Raw genomic sequence first — 26157 nt, 5'->3', positions numbered from 1 at the left:
CTTAATAGGGTTAGAAAAATATCACGTGCTAGTCTCTTTGCCAAGAAACAAGGCCCTGATACTGAAGGCAAATTTCGCATCATAACACCATATGCTGCCGACTCATTTAAACTGCGATCTATTCTGTCCAAACACTGGCACATCTTAAAATCGGATCAGATCGTAGGGCCTGATATTCCCAACACCCCACTCATCACATCACATTTAGAAAGGCCAGATCCCTCAGAGATCAAATGGTCCATAGCTACCTACCACCATTAAAAAAAACACTAGGAACCCTGAAAGACACCAAAGGCTTTTTTCCCTGTGGAAAATGTAAAGCCTGTGCTTCAAGCAGAAGGACTCTAACATATCAAGTCCCGGGTAAAAAGGATGGTAGGAGAATTACAAAGTTCATGTCATGTCATTCTGACTTTGTTGTCTATTGCTTAATGTGTCCATGCATGTCACGGTATGTTGGGAGTACCATCAATCCTGTTAAGTTGAGGATATTGGAACACATGCGGGCCATTGTGAATAAGGACCATACATATCCGGTGGCCCGACATTTTTCCTTAAAACATAACAGTGATAGAAACCTTCTAAGGTACTTTTGCCTGGACCAAGTCGAAGATAATCCTAGAGGAGGTAATAGACTGCTTGCACTCAGGAGACTTGAGTCGCGGTACATTATCGACCTAGAGACCAAAGCACCCGGAGGCTTAAATATGGGAGAAGAACTGGCCTCACATTTGGGTTAAAAACATGTGTAGTATTGTGCTTCGATTCCCTGTCACGTCGAGTACTGAGTTTCCAACATCGACTTGACAATTTGTTTATTTGTGCTAATATTTTCTGGGATTGTTCCGAGTGCTTTTTGTTCTTGTTCTTTGTTTTTGTTGTGTGATGGATGCTTTCATCACCATTGAAATTGCACTAGAGGATTTGCTTGAGTGGTTAACCACATTGTATGTTTTGCAGTCCAATTAGGGGCTGCAATTGCCGATCCACGGCAAGATTTTGTCCGACCTGCACACATCGTAAATACTGTGTGCATGTCGTAGGTTGGTTAGTTTCCAACAATTTGTCATTTTCTAAGCCTTATAATATACTATATGTTAATAGTATTATGGTTTTGATTTATGACAACGATGTAGCCGATACACGGCAGTATTTTGGTTGTGGTTTACCTAATAGCAATATAGTATAAGAAATGTGTTAAATGTATACACTTCAAGATGGTGCCCCTTGCTGGGAAAAAGTATCAGTCCTTTGTTTGTTTTTGCTTTATTTGAAAAACATTCATAATGGCGCTGCGCACGTCTTGTCAGATGAAATCATTGAGAAAGGGAGGGCTCTCCCGAAATGCGTCTGTCTTTGAATAAACCTGCCCTGTGAAACGAGCTGTGCCGTGCTTGCGAGTGCTTTTCTTTCCTGTAAACCCGGCTGGGTGTTCTCAGGATTCCTGGAGCTTTGATATATATATATATATATATATATATATATATATATATATATATATATGTATATATATATTTCTGGATTCTCCTTGCCCCCCACTCGTCGGCAGAAGTCACAGCACAGCAGCAGTAGGTAGGTTTCAAAATATTTCTTTATTCACACACCATGTGCAGGATGCAACGCATCAAAAAACGGACGGCCTGCGCGTTTCGGCTACTCTAGCCTTCCACTGGACCATAGAGTCCCAGGGATCTAGACCTTATCTTATAGTGTAAAGTAAAAGTACCCTTTTCCATGTTTATTAAAATATAGACCAGCAACCTTGCTCATTTCATATGGCTTAATTTGAGCACCATTCTTGCTCTACAATTCTGTGAAGTACACATTAATCAAAAAGAAAAATGTTTTTTTAAACAAAAATTTTGTGCTCATTAAACAATGAAGTCTGGGCTAATGTATAATCTCTCAATATATATATATATATATATATATATATAGAGAGAGAGAGAGAGAGAGAATCACATAATATCCCATACAACCTCTCTCACACTCATTTACTCACCCATACAACCACTCAAACACCTATTCGCTCACACATACAGTCTCTCGTACACTCACTCACTCACCCATGCACCCACTTTCACACCCATTGTTACACTGAGACAGCCATTCATGTACCCTGTCTCTCGCTCATAGAGATACTTATGTGTCAGCTCAAACACCCATTCAGCCACTTATGCACACTTTGATTCCCTATTTACCATAACTGATCAGAACTCAGGCAACTATACAGATGATCACCCAGCCACTTACTTACTCATACATATTTATTTATTTATTTATTTATGAAATTTGTAGAGTGCGAACATATGCCCGAGGGCGTCTTGGCGCTAAAGATTCGATTCATGACTCCCTACAATGGATATCGGCCAAGTTATTGGTTAAACAGCCAGGTCTTTAAGTTCTTCCTGAATGACAACAGAGTGTAACTCATCCGAATTGACAGAGGAAGGGAGTTTCAGAGTCTGGTTTCTGCAACTGTGAACCGCCTGTCTCCCCAAGAGACTGTTCTGGTGCGGGGAACATTTAGATGAAACAAGGTAGCTGATCTCAATTGTCTTAGTGGACAGTATGGAGTTATCTGATTCCTAAGAAACTGCGGACCTGAGTTCTGAAGAGTCTTAAAAACCAGGCACAGTGCTTTAAATTTTACTCGGTTTATGATAGTCAACCAATGAAGATTGCGGATAGTTTGAGCAATAGGTTTGAATTTAGGAGTTCTGGTTAACAGTCTTGCTGCTGCATTCTGTACTGATTGCATTTTATTGATGACTCTGGTTTGTGCACTAGTAAACAATCCATTGCAATAATCGAGTGACGATAATACCAGTGCACTCACCAGGGTTTTACCTCCAGCATCAGGCAAAAACAGAGTGATTTTTTTGATGAGTTTCAACTTATGAAAAGCTGTGGCTGCAACATGATTTGCGTGAGCCGAAAAATTAAGATTTTCGTCAAATACCACTCCCAAATTCCTAACCTTTGAGACAGGACTTGGCGGGGTTCCAAAAGATGAAGGCCACCAAACAGGAGACCAGCAGGGGGAAACATACACTGACACACCCATTGGCTCACCTATACAAAAACTCACACAGCCACTCTCTCATGTATACAATTTGATATATACCCAGTCAATCTTCTATACACCACTTACCCACCTGCTCACTCACCCATGCTGACAATTTCACAGCGAGTTGCCTTTGCATAGATGATTAACACTCAGTAACATTTAGATCACACTCACTATCACTGGATGATGTCATCAGTGATGTCATCTGAGATGTCATCAGGGATGACATCAGGGACGTCATCAGTGATGTCACTGACCATGTCATAAGTGATGTAATATGTGAGATCATAAGCAGTGCATTGCGGGGGCGTAAGTTATAGTTAGCTCAGGTAACTATAACTGCTGGATTTCTCTAGTTTTGTACGAGTGAAATGTCAATCTAACTATAAAGTCCCTGTAACCTTTGTTTTTTTTTCTGTGAAAAAATATATATAAATATATATATATATATATATATATACACATATCTATACTACTATTATAAAGAGAGTACACAAACCTTTGAGCCAGTTAAACTCGGGAACCACAGCGCCATTTCAAACACCCGATACATCATTGTAATTGTCAGGGTGTGCAGATGGACATAGGCTATATAATTAAAAATATATACGTTGTTTAAGAAATTTAAGTTAAATAAAAAAGGAGTCCCTCCAAAGTAGCGCCGGCCGCGACGTGCGTGCTGACATCAGGAGCGGCGTACATGAGCGCGAGGAGGAGCGGCGGAGATCAGCGCGGTGAGGAGCGGTGACGAGCGGGTGCTTGCAGCAGAGAGCGGGAGGAGCGTGGAGGTAAGGCAAGGGCACGATTGCAGATGACACCGGCTGACTGTGAGGATTCTGGCCGACGAGGTTGGAGTCAGAAAACACCTGTGTACCTTGTGACGGCTGTCGGAGTCTGTATGAACTGTGCAACCTTAGCGATATCCCTGCCATCGCCGAAAAATACAAAAGCAAATGTTAGCGACATGAGACCATTACAAGTGAGCAAAATACAAGAGGTAGCAAAAGATGCATTACAAAAGTGACAATCGTGAGACAGTATGAGGAGCAGGTGCTTGCAGCAGCGAGCGGGAGGAGCGTGGAGGTAAGGCAAGGGCACGTTTGCAGATGACACCGACTGACTGTGAGGGACTGTGCATTACAAAAATGACAATCGTGAGACAGTATGAGGAGCAGGTGCTTGCAGCAGGGAGCGGGAGGAGCGTGGAGGTACGGCAAGGGCACGTTTGCAGATGACACCGACTGACTGTGAGGATTCTGGACGACAAGGTCTGAGTCAGAAAACACCCGTCTACCTTGTGACGGCTGTTGGAGTCTGTATGAACTGCAACCTGAGCGATATCCCTGCCATCGGAGCATGTAAGATTTGAGTAACACAAGGGATGGCTGTTCTATCGTAGGAAGGCTCAGGGGGACCCACGGACAACGTCAGGGCGGGCGGGGGCCCTGAAGCCTAATTCCTCCCAGACAACGTCGGGACGGGCTGCTAGTAAATATATATATACATATATCACAGTATTTCATCCACAACAATCCAATCCAGTCGGAAAGATGAATTTTCGCGGACCCAAAGTTCTTTGTGCAGATAAATTTATTTAAAGAAGACCCTGCATCGACTTCATGATGCGTTTCAGCCCCACATGGGCCTTGATCACATGACGCGTTGCGTAAAAAAGAAGACCTTTTTAAAGTGCAAGTGCAAATTAAAAAACAAAGTCAGCTGATCTGTACATTGATAGATAGCAAAGACAGACTATCACACTCTATACATATCCTAAAAAAACGACAGACTGTGATATAAATTACTGCATAAATGCAAGTTAAATTAGTTAACAAAGCGTACCTGGATTATATACAAATAAATATATATAAATATGTATATATATATATATATATAAAGTATATAAAACATCATTCCTTTTATACGGTAAAAGACGTCATCTAATAAGAGACTGTCAAATTAATAAATATGTTTCTATGAAAAATCATGAATACAAAAATTTAATGTAAACATGCTTAAAAATTACACTTTAAGATACAGCAATAAAACTAAGTATCTAATTTTGTAAATCAGGTCATAAATACACAGTCATAATGTGCAAAAAGAAAGCATAGAGTGCAAAAGTATGAATACTGTCTAATACATTAGGTGAATGTTTAATTCATCCTCAGAAAATAAAGCCCCAGTGGGCAGTACAGACATCATTAGCTATTAATCTATTCAGGAAAAGCCAACCTCATACTATAAACTCTTGACCATCCGGAAAAGAGAATAGTAAAAAATGTGCAAAGAGGTAACAGTGAAACAAACCCCAAAAGAAAATAAATATAAAAAGCAATAATTATTATAGCCCACATGAATGATTAAAAACCATCCCCTAACCATTAGGAAAGGAGAATACTGTATGGAAATTGAAAAAGGCTCATTATATTGGTCTTCATTAAAAATCATTAAAGCGTGTACCACAGCCAATAAATATCAGAATAAGGGTACCATTTTAGAGACATGTGTATAAGTCCTCAGTTATTTTCAATCCTGACGGGGACTTAGTATTCAGTTCAAGAATGTATCGTGTCTCCAAAAGACGAAGGGCACCCTCCCGATTGCTACCCCTCCGTAGTGGGGGCACACAGTCAATTGCATAGTAACTCAATGTATTGGGTTACTTGCATGTACTGTTTTAAAGTGCCTTGCCACTGGGTAAGCTTGATCTTTGTTGGAGATCGCGCGTAAGTGCTGGAGAATTCTTTTGTGCACTGGCAGTTTCGTGCTGCCTATGTATCTAAGTGCACATGAACATTCCAACACGTAAACCACATAATCAGTCTTGCAATTGATTCTCTTGGTAATGCTCTTGAGTTGAGGCAAAAAGGGAGTAGTATACTCCTTTATGTTCTTAGCAACCTTACATGCTTTACATGTAGCACATTTGAAGAATCCCTTCTGAGTAGATAGCCAATTAGATGGTGGTTTGATTTCAGGATTATTTTTCACCAGGCAATTACCCATCGATCTGGACTTTCTGAAAGTCAATTGAGGAGTCCGACCTTCCAGTGCCAAATCAGCACCTATTACCGGGACTTTAAGTACCAGGTTCCAATTGCGTTTTAAAATACTCCTGATAGCCTTATGTTGTTTACTATATGTAAGGATGACCCTAGTTTTAGAGTTCACATGTTTCATGGGTATCCCAGCCGTTCTTCTGGGAATAAGTGCCTGGTCCCTTGTGAGCAGTTTAGTTTTATTGATCGCCTTATCAACATCAGCTTTTGCATAGCCTCATGCTAAGAACCTTTTTCTGCTGATATCCTGAGCTGCTAGGCAATCAACATCATTGCTAAAGTATATTATATATATATAACAACCACCTCCTCTTTAAAAAAAGGTTACTCCGGACACTCCAGGATGCTTCTATAAATTTATTGGCAACAAAAAGTCACAAACCGACGCGTTTCGCCGTTAAGGCTTGGTCATGGTAAAGTTTGCACTGTTGCACTTCTGTATTCATACTACCAGTCGTAACAATCAAAATAGGACTGACAAACTGTGGGGTATATTCAATTTTAGCCGCCATTATACATAGGCTAAAACATCGAAATTTAATTGAAAAGGCTGTACTTTAAATTGAGACGGTGAGGCTGTATGACCAATATTGTATTGATGCCGGCGGCATCTCGAACATACGTTCAGCCGATCATTTGGTTCCTTATGTGCAATATGAATTTACTTTTGAAATCTAATATAATACAAGCAGGAATTATTATTGTGGTGATATTTACATTGATTTAAAGTATAGCCTTGTACCTTTTCAATGAAATTTGGGACCATCACCACCTCCCCAGGGTTTATTGAAAAAATAATGCGTGGGGGGTCCCACACCCTGATACTGCCCCGGGAACCGCCACCTCTCCGAGGCTTTTGTTTTTAAAAAAAACAATAGATAAATGGGGGAGAGAGCCCCCCACATGCCCCGGGGACCACCACTTCCCCGGGGCACATACTTATGTAAATTCAGCGGTCGGCCACCACCTCCCCCGGACCTATTTTACCAAAGGGAGGGGGGCTGCACGGCCCCCCTCCTGAAGCCCTCGATGGTCCTGGGGACCACCACCCCCCAGGGCCAGCTCCTGCAGTGTCCCGGGGTTCCCACCACCGGGACAATGCTGTTTGCAATGCAGGGCAGGAGCCGTGGCTCCCGCCCTGTCATAGCAAATTCCTGCTTTACTTCATTGAAGCGAGAGCAGGGAAACCTGCTCTCGCTTCAATGAAGCAAAGCTGGATTGCTTTTCCACAAGGGGAGCTGCTAACATGCAGCTCCCCTTGTGGAAAAGCAATCCGGCTCCCACAGGTTGTGGGGAACCGGTGGGACCGTGGGGGAATTGGGGCTCCACCCCCATGGTCCGCAACAGAGTGGCCAGGCCCCAGGGGATCAGGTCACCGGGCCAGAAGTGGCCTGGGAGGGGGGCCACACGGCCCCCTTTCAAATATAAATAAATGAAAAAAATACAATACCGACCATGCCCTGGCAGATGGGGTCCCCAGGCAGGCATTCGCCTGGGGAATTAATTTATATATTTTTTTTTTAGAAAAAGGGGTCAGGCCCTGGGGGATGGGGTCCCCAGGGCCCCAAAAAAGTACCTCCTGAGGACATTCCTACCTCCAGTCAGCAGTCCAGTCCCTTGTTATCTCGTGAGTAGAATATGGCTTGGTAACCCTAGCAGGGCTTCCTAAAGCAAGGTTAGCTCCGCTAAGAGCCACTCTGAACACTTCTGCCAAACTAATCACAGGCTCCAGAAAACATGATCATTTTGCACCTGACCTAATTCAACTTAACTGGCTTCCCATTGAAGCAAGGATCCGCTGCAAGACAGCATGTTTGACACTCAAAGATATACACCGCAGTAGCCCTGTTTACCTGGCAAAGAAACTGGAGCCTTCTGGTTCCAGTCGAAATTTAAGAATCTCCAATATCTTACCCCTGAAATCCCCCAAATTCAACAAAAAAAAGAACTTACAATCGCACCTTCCGAGGGCTGGCTCCAAGAATCTGGAATGCCCTACTGACGAAAATCAGATCGAACCCCTCAACTGCTTCATTCAAGAAACAAGTCAAATGGCTACTTTTGGAAGACCTTCAGAAGCAATAGCTTCTATGCCATGTGATCATCACTTCCCTCGAGTGATTGACAATCAGTTTTACTTTGTGTATTTTAATGTATGCCTGAAATCTTTTTCTCTATGTGTTTTTTACAATATGTACTCGATTCGAAATGTACTGTATCGTTCTTGGGTCGTAGTGCGCTGCTTAAACTGCATAGCCTAGTCTAGTAGGGCCTGCACCTGGTTCCTTCTTTGCTACCTTTTTCGTATTGTACTTTTACTGTCTCCTCACGGCAACACTAACTGTCCTCTTTGTACAGCGCTCTGATACCCGATCTGGGTTTTGTTCGTGCTTTATAAGACTTTTCAAATAAATAAATAAAAAATAAACCTGTGCGTTGGAATCAAAATTAGTCCTTCAGTGCATTGAATTTATTGATAGACTACAAAAGTTACCTTCATTTTAAAATTTTCAGTTTCAAAATATATAATTAGAATGAATGTGTGAATAAAATGTGTTTGTAAACTTGTGAAAATGTATATAAGTAAATTGAACTTATGGGTCAATTCGTAGTACAATTTATATTTATAAAAATAATGAAATTCACTAAACAATCAAAGGTTACAGGGATCTTATGGTTAGGAAATAGGATTAAAAACTGTAGAAATTACCTGAAAAAAACAAAGGTTACAGGGACATTATAATCAGGAAATAGAATTTTGCAAAACCTTAGACATTCACTTAAAAAAAAGGTCACAGGGATGTGAAAGTTAGCTTCAGATTTTACACACACAACACCATAAATTAAGCAGTTATAGTGATTTCAAGTAACTATAACTCGTGCCCTAAGGTAACTATAACTTGCGTCCTTACCATGCACTGGTAATTACCCCACATATTACATTATTCACAACATCTTCTATGAAATCAATATTATCACTGCAACATTTGCAGTATAATTATTGATGAGAAAACTGTGCACAAGATATAGTTACTTTAGTGCACCTGTTATAGTTACTTGAGATAACTATAAGTATAATTACTGAATTTCGATGGCTTTGTGTGTGTAAAACCTACACTTAACTATAATGTCTCTAACAGATATATCGATAAAGAATTCATATCTGTTTCTGTGTTATTGTTCTCATTTTAAAACACAAAAGGGAGTTCCATGGAAAAAAGAATCCTATGGAAACATGCTCCTAACTATACCCAGTGGCAACTGACATTGAGTAAAAAAAATAGATAGATAGATAGATAGATAGATAGATAGATAGATAGATAGATAGATAGATAGATAGATAGATAGATAGATAGATATATAGATAGATAGATAGATAGATAGATAGATAGATAGATAGATAGATAGATAGATAGATAGATAGATAGATAGATAGATAGATAGATAGATAGATAGATATATAGATAGATAGATAGATAGATAGATAGATAGATAGATAGATAGATAGATAGATAGATAGATAGATAGATAGATAGATAGATAGATAGATAGATAGATAGATAGATAGATAGATAGATAGATGGATAGACAGACAGACAGACAGACAGACAGACAGACAGACAGACAGACAGACAGACAGATAGATAGACAGACAGACAGATAGATAGATAGATATATAGATAGATAGAGAGATAGATAGATAGATAGATAGATAGATAGATAGATAGATAGATAGATAGATAGATAGATAGATAGATAGATAGATAGATAGATAGATAGATAGATAGATAGATAGATAGATAGATAGATAGATAGATAGATAGATAGATAGATAGATAGATAGATAGATAGATAGATAGATAGATAGATAGATAGATAGACAGACAGACAGACAGACCAGTCATATCTCTTTTTGTGTTATTGTTCTTATTTTAAAAAAGAAAGGCAAGTTCCAGAGGATGATCACTTCCACAGAGGTGTCTTCTGGAGCCTGTTAATGTTTTTTGGGATGGAATGTTTAATCATTTAATCATTGTCAGTTTCTTCATGTTTTGAGGAGAGAGACTCATTATTCCAATCATGACACCTGCCCCGAGTGCATTGAACGTACGGTCTGAAGATGCACTGGCTACCGGACATGCTAGACACTTTATTGCCAGCCTGCCGAATTTTAGCCACTGTTGCTTCTTCGTATGTCAATAGTCTTGCACCACATACACCTCTGTTGGGTCATCCAGATATTCTTGGATGATCTTCTCAGGTGAGTTGTTGTTGACACTTGATTTGTTTTTATTGCCTGAGCCTTTGCACTCGATTCAAGTCCTGTCATAAGAAACACACTGCAGAAATTGGAAGTGAAGCTGTTGCTGCTGTTGGATTAGTAGCAGCTTGCGATGGTGTTCGGTGCTGCTGCTGCAGTTCTGACAGGCTTCTGGAGGGCTGAGAGCCTACAGTGCCACCCCATCTGGAGGGTGAATGAATACTACTCATGCCCTTGAACAGATATTCTAGATCAACCAGTTTCCTGATGGTCCAATTCTTGCAACTTAAGGCCTCCACTGTTAAGAAAGGAATGAAAGTCTCTGGTGTTTTTGTACCATTCATTCAGAATTGCGTACTCTATAGAAGACGCAATCTATTTTTGCACCATTTTATTTGTGTTCAAGCGGAGGATTAAATTATTGACCAAAAAGCCACTTCTTCATTAACATTGCTAAATATTTGTTTCACCTTTTCTAAATGTTCCTGCAGCCGGTGAAACAACAGGATAACTTGGCTCCTGGTACTGTCCTGCTTGCTGACTTCCTGTGTCATAATCCCAAAAGACAGTATTACTTGGATCAAGCACCTAACTAGCCCCCATTTGTCCACCTCTATTGTCATGGCTTTGACAGTTGCATCACCTTCCTTTTGTAGTACATGATCGTTGATATGTCGGTACAGCTTAAGCACACATTACAGCATGTAGTAAGTGGAGTTCCAACATGTTGGCAGCTCCTGCATGAGGGCTTTTTATTGGACTCTAAGTATGCTGAATGAGCATCAACTGCATCCAGGCTTTCACTAAAATGAGTACAAATTCTGCAACAGATGACCAGTATGGTGGTGACTGCTAAAAGAGGAAGTCTTTCACAACTAGAATAGTGCAATGGACTACCCAGGACTCTGAAGGACCCACAGTCAGCCATGGCTTTGGCAATGCTGATGCCATTCTCAGTGGCAATGAAGCTGATGCTGAAACCACTAGGTTGAAGCCATTTGCAGACTTTTTATTAAATGTGTCCAAAATGTTGACAGGTGTATGCGATTTCTCCATGGCAAACATATTGACTGTTGCATGGTGCTAAATGCCTTGAAAAGCATCATCAGCAGTGAGACCAGCACTTAGCCTTCGCTTCACAGGGATCCAGTGTGCAGCGATGTACATGTAATCTGGTGCTTGACAACTGGTCCACGTTTGTCATTCTTCTTCATTGTTGTGACAACCAATTGCACCACTTAATAGTGCAATGCTGGAACAGCAACAGTGGAAAACTAGGAACCTTCCAATTTGGGCAGAGGGTCTCCACAAATTCCAGAAACCAGAGAGAAGGTAAAGCACTAACATTTTGACCTGCTTTCCATTGTATAAATGGGCATTCTCTTGGGTTTAGTGGTACAGCAGCTCCTAGGTGAACGTAACCTTGATAGTTGGTTGTTGTGACTGTTTTCATTATGACACCTTGAGTAGCGACCTATGGGGAGCAGTAGTCGGTGTACTTTTGAGTGACTACATCCCTTGAGCCCATTCGAGGATTCCCTGTAGCGATGTCAGAAGTGGGGCTTATAGAGGGCGGGGAAGTGCCCTTTTGTTTCCTTGCCAGCGATCGTTGAGCTGATATGTAAAATGGAAGAGCAGTCCCAAACAAATCCTGCACTACAATAATCTCAATGTCCTTCTCTGCTCCTCCTTGCAGGAGATCAGGTGTTGGAGACACTGGTTCCTGTTGTTGACTTTCCTACAAAGATGTGTTTAATTGATGGGGCAAAGCAATGTTACCCTCACTGCTCTCCATCACTGCTGCGCTGGTAGACATGGGCTTTTGTTTTGGAGGTGCTGCAGTTGATCCAAGGGTGATCTTACTGCCAGCTTCTTCATACCCAGAGGAGGTATGTCATGTGTAGGGAAAAAGAATGAGGATTTGATACCAGTAATGACACTGACAACAGAATTTTTCTTCTCTTGACCTGCCAATTTCTTGACAGGAACTTGCTTTGTTTTGGCCATTGTCTTTACCTATTCAATACTCGTGCATACACTGACTATATTTTGCCGGACATTACACAGGAAAAGCTACATAGATCATCCTCCAGGACTGTGACTACCTCTATTTGAGGCAGGTCAAAATAAAATAAATTAATTAGATAATTGCTGATGTCCCTCCAGGCTCCATTTAACCCCTGTGGGAGGGGGGCAAAAATTGAATACAATTATTGAACAATAGCTGTGCCTATATTAACAATATTTTAAATCAAACAAAATTAATTAATTAATGCAATAATTTTAGTAATAAATAAACAAATAACACAATGAGGTCTCTAGATAGACATTTTTATATAAAGTTATTCCCACTCTATTCACCTACAAATCCAATAATGCAATAAAATGAATTCCAAATAATCAATAAATTACCTAATTATTTAATAATTTTAACACTGCTCCTTCAATTCACCTAAAACCCCAACAACCTTTTACAAAGTGATCAATGAATTAAATCATTAATGCTAATAATATGCTCATTCATTAACTATTAATGGCATATACATTTATTTTAAGTATTTTAAAAATACATTTTCCAGCCTATTCTCCTGCAAACCTATCCTGTTAAAAATAAATGACATGTCAACCAATAAAACATAAGTATATTAAGTTCATACATTTTATTTTACATACAAAATATTATATATATTTAAAAACTTAAAAAATAAAACATAACACTGTTGTCAAAAATAAAACAAAAAAGATATAGAACTATTAAAATAACAGGAATACTTATTACACATATTACATATGAATTTGAAATAGAGAAAAATTCAACATAGAAAAACATTATTGCAACAGTCTTAAACTAAATAATACATACATCAATAATTTTACAATTTATAAAAAACAATAATTCTGACCTTCTGTATTATGAACTATAATGTTCTGGATACCACAATCTTTTAGAAATGATCTTATAGCTCCCCAACATCCTCAAGTTGATATTAAGGGGGAACCCAATAGTGGAGTTGGTTTGCTTTGCAATATAGCGTTCAGTGTTATTTATTACTGCTATGCCTGCTCTTCTTTCCTGGGGTCTGTTGGAGTGTGCAAGAGTATACTTGTGAGGGATGAAAGGCTTGAGGTTAGGCACAGATGATTCAATTAATGGGGGAAAAATATAGACCATGATCAAAAGTTAGGTTATGAAAGTCAAGCACATGCTTAGTGCTGGACCTGACGCTGATGATGCAACAATATTGAATGACATTGTTCTACTGTTCCCCCGTAGCCTGAGGGCTTCATTAATATAGCTGGAGAAGAACTTGGGATTCAAATGGTTCAGGTGAGTCCTCCATAACAGAGTGCATCTTACTTTCATTTAGCATGAGGAGGTTGGGTGAGGGCTGGCAGCGGTAGTAGTCCAGGCCCATAATGTCCCTAGCACAAACAGGCTCCACCAGGAAGAGGAACGTGCCAGGCTTGGCCTTTTTCAATGACACCGGGCTAGGCACCCTGAGGAGTGTGCTTAAATAGATAGGTTCGGCAAGAAATGGTTGGCATGGACGAGCTCATGGGGAAGCGGCGTCCCAGATTTAAGGTGTTACAGCAGAAAAATGATGGACGGAATGCTGACAATGCAAACATCCTCCCCAGTCAAAAGATCTGGGTTAAATTAATTGCTCTTTTGCCCACTACGCCACTCCAGTTTGGACCTAGCCATATTCAAATCAGTCTTGGCCCTGTGCTCCATTGGAACAGTCCAGACCGAACTGCCAGGCCAGGTCCTCCCCGGACCGGAAACAAGCATCCTGGGACCGGTTTCAGAGTATGTCAACATTCTTCAGCCAGGCTACCTTGAATCCAGTGGCACAGTGAGCAAGGGACCCACATCTGGGCATACCCATCCCACTTAGGGCGAAAAGTGTTACAGCAAACAAATGATGGTCAGAATGCTGACAATGCAAACATTCTCCCCTAGTCAAAAGATCTGGGTTAAAGCCATCGTTCTTTGGCCCACAACGCCACCCCAGTTTGGACCCAGCCATATGCAAATCAGTCTTGACCCTGTGCCCCATGCAAACAGTCCAGACCGAACTGCCAGGCCAGGTCCAACCTGGACTGGAAACAAGCTTCCTGGAACCGATTTCAGAGTATGTCACCCTTCTTCAGCCAGGCAAGCTTGAATCCATTGGCACAGTGAGCAAGGGACCCACATCTGGGCATACCCATCCCACTTATGGCGAAAAGTGTTACAGCAAACAAATAATGGACGGAATGCTGACAATGCAAACATTCTCCCCCAGTCAAAAGATCTGGGTTAAATCCATTGTTCCTTGGCCCACTACGCCACCCCAGTTTGGACCCAGCCATATGCAAATCAGTATCGACCCTGTGCCCCATGGACTGCCAGGCCATGTCCTCCCTGGACCGGAAACAAGCATCCTGGGACTGGTTTCAGAGTAAGTCACCCTTCTTCAGCCAGGCTAGCTTGAATCCAGTGGCACAGTGAGCAAGGAACCCATGTCTGGGCATATCCATCCCACTTAGAGCGAAAAGTTTTACAGCAAACAAATGATGGACGGAATGCTGATAATGCAAACATTCTCCCTCAGTCAAAAGAAATGGGTTAATCCATTGTTCTTTGGCCCACTACTCCACCCCAGTTTGGACCCAGCCATATGCAAATCAGTCTTGGCCCTGTGCCCCATGGGAACAGTCCAGACCGAACTGCCAGGCCAGGTCCTCCCTGGACCGGAAACAAGCATCCTGGGACTGGTTTCAGAGTATGTCACCCTTCCTAGGATGCTTGTTTCCAGTCCAGGGAGGACCTGGCTTGGTAATTTGGGCTGGACTGTTTCCATGGGGCACAGGGTCAAGACTGATTTGCATATGGATGGCTTCAAACTGGAATGGCATTGTGAGCAAAAAAGCGATGGATTTAAGCCCAGATCTCTGTACGGGGGTGAATGTATGACATTGTTCTGCATTCTGTCCATCAACATTTGTTTTTGCATTTTTCACCTCGAGTGGGACGGGTATGCTCAGACGTGAGTCCCGTGCTCTCCATTTCACTGGAATCAAGCTATCCTGGCTCATGAGGGCTGAAAGCCTGAAACCGGTCCTAGGTTGCTTGTTTCCAGTCCAGGGAGGACCCGGCTTGGCAGTTCGGGCTGGACTGTTCCCATGGGGCACAGGGTCAAGACTGATTTGCATATGGCTGGGTTCAAACTGGAATGTCATGGTGAGCAAAAAAATGATCGATTTAGGCCCAGATCTCTGTACTGGGGTGAATGTATGACATTGTTCTGCATTCTGTCCATCAACTGTTGTTTTTGCCCCAGATTAAAGGGGCTGAAAATGTCCTCTCTTTTCCTGTCCTGAGGAAGGATGCTCTCTTTTTTAGGTACTTTAAAAGAGGTAGAGGTAGCGAGACAAGGTTGGTGCCTTTGCCCAACTCTATTCAACATGTAGATCTATGGCCTGGCTCAGGGCAAACTAATTTAATAATCCTGTCTACCACCCTGGTTAAAAGGGTAGTGGTCACTGTCTGTAATAATATTAAAGTCAGTTGCTCAAAAAACTCATGTGGTCAACATGTTTCTTGTCTTGTATATCCCATCCGGGATCAAGCGTCAATTCTTCAAGACCTTCAACTAATAAATTGTTATGATCTACACTAAATGACTGATGATGCGGGTACAGCAGACAGAGTCAGGTATACCCGCCAAGTGGGCACCAGCTATTGACTTTTAGTAGGACGAACGTGTTCACTTGATGCCGCAATCCCGAAGGGGCAAATCTTATAAGTTTAAGTTTAAAGTTTAAGTTTAAAGTATTTCTAAAGCGCGACATACACCAAGCGGTTTCTTGGCGCTGAGATAGCAAACTACCAGAGGGGGTAGAGTTAACCACTAGGACATAAACTGGAAGAGGGGGGGATTTTAAGGTACAAAGGCCTGGGAAAACAGGAAAGTTTTCAGGGATTTACGGAAGAGGGAATACTGGGTAAGGGATCTGAGATGGAAGGGAAGGGAATTCCAAAACACAGGGGCCAGAGTAGCAAATTTAGAGCCACCCTGTTTTTTTTTCCTGAAACGTGGGGCTACTAGTAGATGTTGAGCCGAGGAACGGAGGTCTCTGCAGGGAACGTAAGTTTTTATGGCTAAAGATATGAAAATAGGGGCCAGACCAGACCTGGCCTAAAAGGCCATGCAGCCTAATTTGAATAAGGCGCGTTCCCGAATTGGAAGCCAGTGAAGGGTCTTCAACAGAGGAGAGGTGTGATGGAATCTGGGGAGGCCGAATGCAAGGCGGCCGCCTGGTTCTGAACCAGTTGAAGCTTACGCAAGCTGTACTGTGGGATGCCGTTGAACAGGGCATTCCCGTAGTCCAGGCGGGATAGGACCAGAGTGGACATGATCAGTTTGAGTGCAGGGAAAGAGAAGAAACGAGAGATAGTGCGGATAGTACGGAGAGTAAGAAAGCAAGAAGATACCACAGAGCCTATCTGGGAGTGCATGGTGAGTTTATCGTTGAGCTTGATACCTAAGGTCTTAACTGAGGAAACAGGAGTGGGGGGGGGGCCAAAAGAGGGGGGCCAAAATAGCGAGTTCCAGGGACTGGAGCAACCACCCGTAAGCACTAGTTCCGTCTTATCGGGATTGAGCTTCAGGTGGTTGAAGTTCATCCAGTCCCTGATGAAAGACAGAATAGATTGGAAGTTAGATATAGAGTCATGGGAGGAGGAGAGATTAAAGATGAGCTGGAGGTCGTCGGCATAGTTATATACCGTGACCTCCAGCCGCTGAAGAGCAAAGATGAGAGGAGAGATGTACAGATTGAATAGTAGGGGAGACAGAGAAGAACCCTGAGGCACCCCGCACTGGACCTTACAGGGGGTAGCTGAAAACTCCCCAAGACGAACCGCCTGGGTCCGGTCCCTCAGGAAAGATGAAAGCCAGATGAGGGCCGTTCCTCCGATACCCGCCGTCCTGACACGGGAGAGTAAGATGGAATGATCCACCGTGTCAAAAGCGGCGGATAAATCAAGGAGGACCAGCGCCTGAGGTTGACCATTGTCCATGCCCTCCCTGAGGGTATCCAGCACAGACACCACCACTGACTCTGTCGAATGCCTTGGCCGGAACCCCGCCTGGCAGGGGGCCAGCACCCTATTCTCCTCGACAAAGGAGCTGAGCACAGAGGTGACGTATCGCTCAAGCACCTTACCCAAAAAGGGCAGCAAGGAGATGGGGCGGTAGTTAGCCAAGACAGAGGGATCGGCTCCTGGTTTTTTCAAGATGGGAACAATGGTGGCGGATTTCAGTGACGGGGTCACGACACCCTGGGCCAAGGAGTTATTAAGAAACATAAGAGGGGGTAGGGTACACGCTGAGTAGATCTGCCGTAGGATGTGTGCAGGGCAGATATCAGCTGGGGAGCCAGATTTGATTTTAGGGAGAAGGGAAAGGAAAATTTCCTCAGAGAGAGGGGGGAAAGAGGTGAGTGAAGCATGGGTAGGGGGTAACTGGGGATCAACAAATCAGGGCGATGGGGGAGGGATATTGGTTTTAATGGTCGCAATTTTTTCCACAAAGTAGGAGTTCAAAGAATCACAGAGATTTTGAGAGGGGAGAGGCTTCAGTGAGGTCCTGTCGGAGAAAGCCAGGTCGTGAGTGATGGAAAAGATCTCCTTAGGTTGGTTCTCAGCTGCTAAGATTTTGGCTGAGAAATAAGCCTTCTTGGTCTCTAGGATGCTTTTTTTGTAAGCCCCTAAAAGAAGAACGTAGCGGGACTTAGAGATGGGACAGTAGTCTTGTCTCCATCTGCGTTCTGCCTGTCGGACCATAAGTTTCTGCTCTTTAAGCTCTTTACTGAACCACCGGTTAGCGTCTTTAGGGCGCCTAATCGAGGTACGCCGAAGGGGAGCCATACTGTCACTTCCATCCGTAAGCCAGGAATCAATGGCATTAGCTTGGGCGGCAGACGCCAAGCCCGATAGGGAAGGTGAAGAGGCCAGGAGTGAGGAAGTTAGGTCCGACAGGTTGACTTTGCCCCAATTGCGAGCCCATGAGTTTTTGGCATGGGCGGGCATCTTGGTCAAGCAGAGGCGGAGAGAGAAGGAGATTAGAAAATGATCTGACCAAGTGCAAGGGGACACGGTGAGTGAGGAAAGGGGACAGTTGAGAGACCAAACTTGGTCTAAGATGTGACCGTGAATATGAGTGGGAATGTGAACCAGGGAGGAGAAATTGAGTGACAATAAAGTTTCTGAAAATTCCTTGGAAGAAGAGCATTCCTTGGGGTCGGAGGGCCAGTAATTAAAGTCCCCAAGGACCAGCACCGAAGCATAATTAACAGCCAGTGTGCCAAGTAGATCTTGAAGGGCAGGGAGAAAGGACGGGGTGGGTTGAGGTGGACAATATACCAGCACACAGGCTAGGTGAGGGGAGAAAGAAGTAGAACGGACCACTAAGTGGTCAATTCCTCCCATAGGGGGTGAGGGGAGAATCTGGAACTGAAAATCCATACGGGCGATAAGGGCAACGCCTCCACCCATTTTCCCTGCTGGGCGGTCAGCGCGGATAGAATAATATGATGAGGGGAGGGCAGCCAGTAGAGACGGGAGGGAAGACTCACAAAACCACGTCTCGGTTAGGAATAAAAGATCGGGTTTATCCGTATCTAAGAGTATGAATAGTTCCTGATGGTGTCTAATGGCTGACCTAGTGTTTAATAACATAATAGATAATGGGAGTGAGAGAGTGTCAAGAACGGGCGTCGACTGAGGTGCTAACGGAGAAACAGAACGGAGGGAGCAGCCCTGAGGGCAGGCTTGACAGGGGGAGAAACAGCCCATGTTGGTAATCCGGAGAGTAGTACGGGGATCGAGGGACCAAGGACCTTGTAGATGGATGAGATCAGCTGAGGAGTAGCGAATAAAGAGGCCAGGGGAAGTAGCCCCTAGCCCCTGCCGGCCGCGGACGGGCGCAGACGGGCTTAACCAGGCACAACTCCGGTGCGCCTTCGTCGCGCCCGCTGCGCTGCCGCATATGGCCTGTTTAAAAAGGGAGTAGCGTGGGGGGGGGGTGGCTAAGAAGTAGATTGAGCTAGGTAACCCAAGCCAAGATGGCGCCCGCATCCGCGGGAGCCCGCCACACAACGCTCGGCCCACGGCGATCCTCTGGACCCCTGGAAGCAAAACAAGTTAGGCAACCTGTCAACTTTGAGGCACAGGTAAGTTAGAAGCAACACAGTGAATTATCAGATAAAAATTATGGCTGCTCGCAATCAGCAGCACAATCGAGTTAAAATATGGGGAATGAGTCCACAGCTCATCGGCAGTCACAGGTGAGACCCTCTGCCACCGGGTCGTTCGCTATCACCCGCCGAGAGCCGGGAAAGCTCCTAAATAGATTATACTTCATTTTGATTGTCTACTGCACCCACGGAAACTGGTAATAAACAGGTTACTTCACCGCATCATCAGACATTTAGTGTAGATCATAACAATGTATTAGTTGAAGGTCCTGAAGAATTCCCGCTTGAACCTGGATGGGACATACAAGGCAAGAAACATGTTGACCACATGATTTACTTGAGCAACTGACTATAACATTATTATAGACAGTCGCTACTTCCCATTTAACCAAGGTGGGAGACAGGATTATTAAATTGGTTACCCTGATCCTCCCTCTCCTTGATTTGACTTCCTTTTAATACACACCATCTCACTACACTTCTACACTATAGGGCCCCTTACATGCACTCACCCTTATGGAAAGGTTTAAAAGATCTCTGCCAAAGAGCCCCCACGGAGGGTGCCCGTCCGGTATTGCAGCGGCGACCCGATGAGGAGCATGCCCAATGATTTTTTTTTTTTTTTTTTTTTTATTGAAACAGTTTTATATAGCGCTGGCTAGACCCAAGGCTATCAGAGAGCTTTACAGATGGGATGGAAGTAGAGACATGGTGAGATAATTACATTACATTTGTACAAAAAATTGAAAGTAAAATATATGAGCAAGAAGTCACGAGCAATACATTTCTAGACAAGGAAATAAAAAGTAGCATTTAGTCCAAAGTTAGGATTTGGGTAAACTATGCATGCAGGGTTCTCAAGGGGAAGTGGGGCGGAGGTGTGGGAGCAGGGTAGAGTGGGGGCGGGAGAAGAGCGAGGAGATAGCAAGTAGGTGTATGCAGGGAATATATGAGAGCGGGTGGAAAGGGAATGGAGAGCGGGTAGGAGGGGAAAGAGGGAATATGTGGGAGAGAGGGACGGGTATAGTAGGTCAGGTATGGTGCGATGAGCAACATAGAAACATAATGGGATAGGATGTGAAACACCTAGAAGGTGAAGAGATCAAGGACCCCAGTGTTTGAGGAGGAGGTGTCGCCTGAGATTGTCTTTGAAGCTGAAGTATGAGGGGTTGCAACGTAGATTTTTGAGGAGTGCGTTCCAGGTGGTAGGAACATTACCGGAGAAAGAGCGTGACTGGGTAGATTTCTTTTTGACCACAGGCGGTACGAGAATAAGAGCGTTGGTGCTCCTCGATTCTCTAGAGCAGCCCACTTTGTGAAGTTTTTGAGAGGGATACAGTGGGGTTTGAAGATGCAAGGCTTTGTGAGTAAAGCATGCGTTCTTGTAGATGGATCTGCCGTCTAAGGGAAGCCATTGGAGATCACTGGGGAGGGGGGAGATGTGATCGAACCTTTTACAATCTGAAATAACCCTGGGCGTGAGGTTCAGTACAGACTTCTTTGGGGCAAGGTGGGCTTTAGGTGTTCGGAAGAGCAAGGCGTTCCAGTAGTCTAATCTGGCGAGTACTAATGATTGAACAACAGATTTAAAATCGTCAGCAGGAATAAAGGGTTTGATTTTCTTGAGGTGAAGTAGAGAAAAGAGAGCGACTTTTGTTGCATTTTTAATGTGGGGAGAAAGGCTAATGTTTTGATCAATGCTTATTCCGAGGGATTTGACTGAGATAGAGGGGACCAAGGAGCAGTTGAGAGCTTTGATGTCTGAAAGCCAGTGTTGAATGGGAAGCCAGTTGTTTTTAGGGGCGAACATAATTGCTTCAGTTTTTTTAGGGTTAAGTTTCAGGTTATTGTGATGAAACCATCGTTGAATCTTAGTCAGGGTATCATTGAGGTTCAAAATGTCAGCATGGGATTTGATTTTATTGTAAAGTTGGGTATCGTCCACATAGAGGTGGTAGCTGATACCTGCATTCTTTAGAATGAGGGTGAGGGGCTCCATGAAGAAGTTAAATAAAGAAGGAGAGAGAATGGACCCCTGGGGGACACCCAAGGAGACAGCAATGGGTTTAGAGAGGCAGTTGTTGATTTTAATTTGTTGTGTTCTGAACTGAAAGAAGGAGGTGAACCATTCGAAGACCGGACCATTGAAGCCAAATCGGTCTTTGAGGGTGTTGAGTAGGGTAGCGTGGCTTACAGTATCGACAGCAGCAGAGAGGTCAAGAAGGATGAGAAGGGAAGCCTCCCCCTTGTCTAGGGAGTGATGGATATCATCCACAATGTTGAGCATCACAATTTTTGTGCTACAGCCCTTTAGGAAAACTGACTGAAGTGCGTCCAAAACGTTGAATGAGTCAATGTGTTTATCCAGTTGTAGCAAAACACATTTTTCAAGGGACTTGGAAAGACGAGGCAGGTTGGAGATAGGACGCAGATTGTTAAGGCCATTAGGGTCAGCAGTGGCATTTTTGAGGATGGGAGAGATTTGGACAAGCTTGAGGGAAATCGGGATGCAACCAGAGGCCAGATAGGAGTTGATGATGGTAGTCCAAAAAGGTGTAATGATATGCTTTGATTCTTGAACGAGGTTGGCAGGGAGCGGGTCAAAGGTATGCGAAGAGGGTTTAAGCTTAGTGATCATGTTGCAGACTTCACGCTCTGTAACAGGGCTGAAGTAAAACCGAGAGGCGTTGTTTTTGAGCTGTGGATTGGGGAGGCAGTCTTCCAGGGGGGTGACTTTATGTTGGTGTAGAACAGGGCGTAGAGCGGGGAAGGAGAAAAAGGAGACTTTGGAGAGAGGTCATAAAGGGGCGAGGAGCTCTGGGGTGAGGTATTTGACGCGAAGGATAGATCAATTTTGGGCAATTTTCTCAGAAAAGAAATTCGCAATATCTTCATATCTTTTGGTAGTGGCGATCAATTTGAGGGGGGGCAGATGCAGTTTGATTTTTGATGATAATGAAAAGTTCCCTAGGTCTATTCTTCGCTCGGTCGAGTTGAGCGCGAAAGAAGGAGGCCTTTTCATTGTGGATGTGTTTTTTGTAATTACCTCTGGCTGTTCTGAGGAGGGCAAGGTTTGGGGAGAGGGATGTAGACTCCATGCGCGTTCTGTCATCATAAGCGTGCGTCTCTCACTGTTGAGATCTGCATTAAACCAGGATTTGGAGGGGATGTTTCTTTGTGGTTTTAGTCTGGCAGGGGCAATTTGGTCAAGAACTGCGATGATGAATTTGTTGTCGCGCTCAGTGAGATCATTAGTATTTTGTGAGGGAGGCGGGAGGTGAAGTTTTGATTTAAGTTTACACTTCAATATGCCTGGAGGGATAAGGTGAAGGTTTCTGGTTAATTTTTTTTGTTTGAAGTTATTGGGGGGAGGGGGAGGTGTAACGCTGTTGATCGTGAAGAGGATAAGGTGATGCTCCGACCAGTCAATAGGAACAATGTGCAAGAGGGAAGCCAAATCTTTGTTAGAGATGATGGCGTCAAGAGTGGATCCTTTATCATGTAATGGGGAGAGGGAAAGTTGAATCATGTCTGTAACGTCGAGGAGGTCATTTAGGATACAAACCGAGGGATCAGTCTTATTGTTCCAGTGAATGTTGAAGTCGTTGAGGAAGATGTTTTTGGGGTTGGACATTGAGGATAGAGAAAGTAGGTCGGACAGTTCCTCTACAATGGGTAAAGGGTCGCCCAGGGGATGGTAAATGTTATGTAGTTGAATAGCAGGTGCCCCTGGACTTTAAGTTCGGCAACCATGTATTCGCAAGCGGTTAGATCAGAGTTCTTAACAAGGGAGAGTGGGAGTTCATCTTTATAAATTATGGCTAGGTCCCCACCGATTTTGTCGAGTCTATCTTTCCTGAGGACAGAGTAACCCTGGCTGGGGGTGTGAGGGCCCTAAATCCGAAAGGAGGAATTCCCCATCCTTTTCCTGATAGACAGTCACCTCCACAGTTCTTCCTAGGCACTTCTGGTCTCTTTAGGAACTGCATACTCATTTATTTGAAATTGTTACATTGGGCACGTATGCTGGACCTCTGACAAAAGCCCTCTCCTATTGTCTCTGCTTTTGATAATACTCTCTGAGATAAGCACACATGGTGTTAACGCTGAGGCCAGAGGTATTAGAAGAGACAGCAGAGGGCTTGACAGCTTGTGACTCCATCAGAGGCTCAAAGAGGTGTGCATAAAACTGTTACCACACCACGGAGACTGTAAACCGGGGCCAATAAACCACGCCGACAACATGCTATTGAACAGAACTGAAGGTAATTGAAGTATATTGAGGAGAGATTGATAGAATCAAAGAGAGTGAGCATGAGATGGGGGTAGATGCAGGCGATGAGGGTTGCGGGGGGGGGGGAGAAAAAGAGGAAAAGAAAAAGAATAAATGACGAAAGAAAGAAAGAGAAAACAAAAGAGTGAAATAGTAAAAAAGTATAAAATGGGAACTGCTAAATTGATAGTGAGTGGGGAAGTAAAAAGAGGGGGATGGGTGAAAAAGAGACAGCGCGAGAGAGAAAAAGAGGCGATAAATAGGGAGAGAGAAAGGCAGAGAGAGAGCGCAAACACTGTCAGGGCTAGAGCCAGACGAGAGACAGAGAGAGTAGAAAAAAGTGAGGATGGTGGGGGAGGGAGAGAGAGAAACAAAGAAAGAGGAAGATAAAAGAGAAAGATTGACGGAGAGAGTGGAGGAGAACGAAAACAGACAGAAAAAGAGAGAGGAGAAGGCTAGAGGGACAGTGAGAGCTTGTGAGACAGAGAGAGAGAAAGTGAAAGACAGAGCAAGAGAAGTGGAGAAAGTGCCACGCAGGAAAGCTTCATGACGAGAAAAAGAGGGCTGCTTATATTTTCGCCAGCATAGAACCTGTTTCCTCCAGTGAGTTTAAATTATAAATCTAATAGCCCCTTCCCCGCACCATGAAGCGTCAGTCTGATTTCGCCTGCGTTGCCCCTTTTCTATGCAGAAAGAAGTGTGCTAATGTATAAATGCAATGAGGAGACGAGGGTAACTGAGGATCCGACATTGCACATCGCTAATAGGACTCCCAGTGGCCCTCGGCTCTGAAGCTATAGCAAGATATGTAAATATTGAAAGCATGCTAACAGATTGCAAATGAACAAGTTGTTAATTAATTCAATTAAATGAATGATGTTTAAATGGAAACTAAAAGCGCATTAGAGACACTTGCATGATAAAACAATTATGTTACACCATGATAAATAATAACTGCGAGAGAACGTGTGCGATAAGTGTGGCATATTTTTAAGTAACTATGAAATGTTTAAATACAGGTTTCAACTGTTTAAAAAGCGTAAAAATACAAAATGTAAGTACCTTGGCTCAGTGGTTCAGTGCGTCGTTTGCATCAACTTTTGTGCATCCTCCGTGTCCTGAATTGAATCCGTCCAGGGCCAACTCTGCCTTTTATCCTTCCTGGGTAACAAAACGAGATCCACACAGATGTGTGAAATTATTATCGTTCTCTAAAGTGCTAGGAATCCGCAAGTGGCTGATGAACACAATAAGTTCTATTGCTATGACTGTGTCTTTTGAAAGCTTAAGGTTGGACCCTCCTGAATGACCTCTGCCTGACCCCTGGGAGACTGCCCCTTCTTCTTTATCGCCTTCTTTACCTTCCCTAACAGGAGTATTTTTTAGGGTCAGAAAACTTTGTTAACCACTTATCCAGATGAGTTCTTTGCACCCAGCCCATTCGGGTACCCGCTGTGCATCCTCTTACTAGCCTTCTGTGTCGTAATCTTCATTCAACACAATTGTTGTGCCGAGCCTGCTTCCTCTGATGCTCACTTTCACTTCAGCTCTAGGGTAACCCTGGGCAAAGCACTACGCTACACTTGCGTAGTTTGCGAAGTTTGCGCTACTTTACTCTACGCGAATTGCAAGTAGCACAGTGCAAACACGAGTAGCGTTCATTTTTGCTTGCTCGCGGTGCTCAACGTCAAGTTGGCAACCGCGAGCAAGCAAAATGACATCCCGGCGAGACTTTTGCCTCGTTCGCGATCAGCAACATCAAGTTGCCGATCGCGAGCGTGGAAAATAAACCTTCCGGCAACATTCTCAACGCGGAGAGGTCAGGTTTCTAATTGCAAGTGGTCGCGTATGCTCGCGACCGGTCGCGATGAGAAACTACTAGTCCGCATTGAGAAAGCTGCCGCTCGAGTAGAAATCTACTCGAGCGGCGGAAAATGACCACTGGCACTGTGCAAGATGCAGTTTGCACTGATTGCACAGCACGGACATGCATCCGGCACTGTGCAATCAGTGCGAACAGCATTTTGCACAGTGCACTATGCAGTTCGCGGAACTACACATAGTGGGAAGTGCACTTCGCGTGGCTACGCATAGTGCTAATTCACGAACTACGCCCAGGGTTACTCTAGAGTAGGCACAGTTCTCTTGTTTGTCCCATGTATCCTACATAAGTGTTCATTGATTTAATGTGACGCAATCTGAGAGTTGTGCAGAGCGGGGGATATCCTATGGCCAGGCTCTGCTC

Source organism: Lissotriton vulgaris, chromosome 5 (assembly GCF_964263255.1).
Source record: "Lissotriton vulgaris chromosome 5, aLisVul1.2, whole genome shotgun sequence".
In the NCBI taxonomy this organism is placed as follows: domain Eukaryota; kingdom Metazoa; phylum Chordata; class Amphibia; order Caudata; family Salamandridae; genus Lissotriton; species Lissotriton vulgaris.
The sequence above is the reverse complement of the archived record's forward strand: the minus strand, read 5'-3'. Positions refer to the sequence as shown.